Source organism: Pinus tabuliformis, chromosome 2_2 (genome assembly GCF_031772625.1).
Source record: "Pinus tabuliformis cultivar Carrire ecotype Pingquan chromosome 2_2, CPIR1, whole genome shotgun sequence".
Lineage (NCBI taxonomy): Eukaryota > Viridiplantae > Streptophyta > Pinopsida > Pinales > Pinaceae > Pinus > Pinus tabuliformis.
Window position 1 is genome coordinate 801,526,247 of NC_142300.1, and position 4,422 is coordinate 801,530,668.

The 4,422-nt window shown below is 48.0% G+C and overlaps 1 pseudogene; it reads right to left on the bottom strand.

The window, feature by feature from the left end:
* Positions 1-1,810: 1,810 nt before the first annotated feature.
* On the bottom strand, positions 1,811-3,233 carry LOC149195220 (18S ribosomal RNA; annotated as a pseudogene).
* Between the last annotated feature and the right edge of the window lie 1,189 nt (positions 3,234-4,422).

The following is a 4,422-nucleotide window of genomic DNA, read 5'->3' on the forward strand; positions in this document are numbered from 1 at the left end:
ACGAAAGAAAGAGAGATATCAAACGCGTCCACCGGCTCACAGGGGGAGGCTCAAACAGGGAACAAGCTTCCCCACCCCCGTGCCTTCGCAAAAAGGGGGGGAACTGCAGGGGACGGCGATCGAGAAGGACTAGGGTGGCCACCCTCAGAACTCGCACTGCTTTTCGTCCTTCCTGAACACCAATCCACAACAATCCCACCTTTTCTCCGTAAAGCTAAGGGGCCAAAAGCAAGAAGGGAAGAAAACAACAGGAAAGCAAGAGATATCAAACGTGGCTACCGGCTCACAAGGGGAGGCTCAAACAGAGAACAAGCTTCCCAAGCCCCGCGCCTTCGGAAAAAGGGGGGAACTGCAGGGGACGGCGATCGAGAAGGACTAGGGTGGCCACCCTGGGAACTCGTACTGCTTTTCGTCCTTCCCGAACACCAATCCACAACAATCCCACCTCTCCTCCGTAAGGCTAGGGGCAAAAGGAAGAAGGGAAGAAAACAACACCAAAGAAACGAAGATCCCAAGAAAAGAGAGAAGCTCAACAGCACGCCGAGCAAGATGTCCGCTAACCAAAAAGAAATCAAACAAGGCACCCAATCAAAAAAGCGTCCCACCTCTTCACACCCTCCCACATGCATTCATCACAACACCCTTTCCAGCCCTACAACATAGCAAACAACCAAGCAAATAAATCACAACCCAAAAATTGACCAATAGAAAAGACGAGGGCCCCGATGAGACCAGTGTCTGGAGCACGTCACTGAGAGGCAAACAGCCCCCCAACCCAACGACACAAGGCTTCAAACGACAAACAGACCGCTGCCCATAACACAAACCCACCCCGCTGTTGCACCCCTCCGTGTACAAAACACCCGACAACCTTTCCAGCGAGAGAGTCAACGGGGGTCAAAGAATCAAACTCCAAAGAGGAGTTGTCACGGGCCGACACTCAACGCTGGAGAAAGCTCATCGACGGTGCAAGGCCACTAGAGAGATTCACAAGCGCACGACGAAACAAAGATGAAGTCCACTCGGGAGGAATGTCACCCTCAGAAGGAGCTCACGAGAGGACGAGGAATTCCCTCGACGGCAAAGGCACGAGATAAGATTGCCACCCTCATGCCCGTCGGCGGGGAAAATTGCGATCTCGATGGAGCTCAGACCGAGGGATGGGTTTTTCATTACCTGGACACACAACCCTTCCGTGAGGCCATGTCGAGGAACGATCGAGAGGGACTAGGGTGGCCAGCCCAACGGGTTGATCCGCTCTTCATCCATCCCATACTTGACCGCACCCCGACAATCTCGCCTCACGGAAGGTTTGAGCTACCAGGCGCGCGCGCAACCACTCCCTCGACCCAACCACCAGCGAAAAAGCTCACCCAAGCAACACATCAACCGCCACCGCCCTTTCGAGAGAACCAACTATGGAAGCCCGCACCCTTGGCCCATGCCTTCCAACGAACAAAAGACCGAGCACCGCCGCTACGAATGAGTCCAAATTTATCCATCGTTTTTACCAAGCACCTCAACTCTGCAGCAACCATGCCCGGCCGAACAGTTCGTCGGAAGGGCTCCCAAGAAACAGGCTTCCGAACCCCCTGCAGAAGCACATTGGGGGGGAGAAAAACAAAGGATGGGTGGGACAAGCACAAGCATGGCTTGCAAGCACACACGAAAAATCAAGCGTTACCTCGAGACAAGCAACCAACGATGTTCCCACCAAGCACCAAACCCGCTCCCCTAGAGACGCACCACAAAGTCCCACATTGCAATCGACACCCAACCAACCCGAACCAAAAAAGAAAACCCCTGCTATCAATGATCCTACCGCAGGTTCACCTACGGTAACCTTGTTACGACTTCTCCTTCCTCTAAATGATAAGGTTCAATGAACTTCTCACGACGTCGACGGCGGCGAACCGCCATCGTCGACGCAATCCGAACACTTCACCGGATCATTCAATCGGTAGGAGCGACGGGCGGTGTGTACAAAGGGCAGGGACGTAGTCAACACGAGTTGATGACACGCGCTTACTAGGAATTCCTCGTTGAAGACCAATAATTGCAATGGTCTATCCCCATCACGATGCAATTTGAGAAGATTTCCCGATCCTCTCGAACCAGGAATAAAAACTCGTTGGCTGCATCAGTGTAGCGCGCGTGCGGCCCAGAACATCTAAGGGCATCACAGACCTGTTATTGCCTCAAACTTCCATGGCCTAAACGGCCATAGTCCCTCTAAGAAGCTGGCCGCGAAGGGGAACCTCCGCGTAGCTAGTTAGCAGGCTGAGGTCTCGTTCGTTATCGGAATTAACCAGACAAATCGCTCCACCAACTAAGAACGGCCATGCACCACCACCCATAGAATCAAGAAAGAGCTCTCAATCTGTCAATCCTTACTATGTCTGGACCTGGTAAGTTTCCCCGTGTTGAGTCAAATTAAGCCGCAGGCTCCACTCCTGGTGGTGCCCTTCCGTCAATTCCTTTAAGTTTCAGCCTTGCGACCATACTCCCCCCGGAACCCAAACACTCTGATTTCTCAGAAGGTGCTGGCGGAGTCCTTAGAGCAACATCCGCCGATCCCTGGTCGGCATCGTTTATGGTTGAGACTAGGACGGTATCTGATCGTCTTCGAGCCCCCAACTTTCGTTCTTGATTAATGAAAACATCCTTGGCAAATGCTTTCGCAGTGGTCCGTCTTTCATAAATCCAAGAATTTCACCTCTGACAATGAAATACGAATGCCCCCGACAGTCCCTATTAATCATTACTCCGGTCCCGAAGGCCAACACAATAGGACCAGACTCCTATCACGTTATTCCATGCTAATGTATTCAGAGCATAAGCTTGCTTTGAGCACTCTAATTTTTTCAAAGTAACAGCGCCGAAACCGCGACCCAGCCAATTAAGGCCAGGAGCACGCCGCCGACAAAAGGGACGGAAGGGCAGGTGCACACCGAGTAGGCGGACCGACCCTTACGACCCAAGATCCAACTACGAGCTTTTTAACTGCAACAACTTAAATATACGCTATTGGAGCTGGAATTACTGTTGAGCCTCAACCTTGCACTCACTTATCTATCTTTCCAACAGCTTTTTCCCATTCACTTCTGCCTTTTTTCCATATTTTCCTCCATTAACTTGTTCAAATTATTGCATTACATGTCTTTTTATCATGGTTTGTTAACTATGCTAATGTTTGACTGTTTGATTAGAATTTTGGAACATATACAACAATTCCGCAGCTGTTCAGCAATTCCGCAGCTATTCAGAGATTCCGCAGCCTTTTTGTTGTTTGATATACTCCACGTGTCTTCTCAAGGAATGGGCCACATGGGCATGTTGGGATGGATGTACACATGGATCGTATGCTATTGGTTGAGCCAAACCAGTCACGTATGCCCTTGGTCAACGCAGGTGTTCCCTCGGTCAAACGGTCAAGTTCCAAACGGTGGCACGGGAGCCGTGAGCAGCTGAGACACGGAACCATAGCTGGCACTTCCTCCACGCCACGAAGACAGTAAAAGATAGGATCCAACCATAGATTTACTTCCCATGATGACCGTTTTCTCCAAACGTGCATGGAGTTGCCTGCGTGTTGCTGCATAAGTTAATTAGTTAAGACTGTGTGTTGCTGCGTAGTTAATTAGTTAGGCTGTAGTTGCTTAGTTCACGCAGAGGGTAGTTTGTCCCTGTGCCTATAAATAAAGCGTGTGCCAACGCTTATAGATTAGCTTTTTGAATATTGTAAGTGTTGTGCTTATTTTGTTATCAAAACTCTGTTTTAGAAGGCTGTTTCTACAGCACTTTTTCACTGTATTTTGACATGTTGGTTTTATAAAAGAAGATTGTTTCTGTTCACCTTTTCGTAGCTGATCTTTAGCTGGTTGCGTGGATGGAGGGCCCCCATCTATGACAACCTGTGTACATAGTGTTTGATTTCATTTTCCTGCCTTTCTTTGTTTTCATTTTCACATGTACAATAATGTATAGTTTGAATTCCAGCAATTTTTATTTCTTTCATCATGTATAATAGTGTACAGTTTGATTTCATGCCTTTACATTCCCAGCATTTTCAAAACTGATCAGTTGTTCTTGCAGGTGTTAGGAGCCTGGGATAGTTGTTTTCATTTCTTTTTAATCACTGATGGTATTTGAAGTAGTCTTGTCTTAGCTGTTGATCTTTACCTTGCTTATTTAGTTTCATTACTAGTTTACTTCATCAAGTTTTTGACAAGTTGCTGACTAACCTTTTGATGGTCTTTTCATCATAATTAACTAATCTTTATTGGACCAAAATATCATTAAGTGGCAGCTTGGGTTGATTAGCTTTTTGACTCATATTGCTGATTCCTTCTTAACTGTTTTTACATGAACAATTTCAGCTAGAGGCAAGGTGTTAAGAAAGAATGAAGTGTTATGATTTGT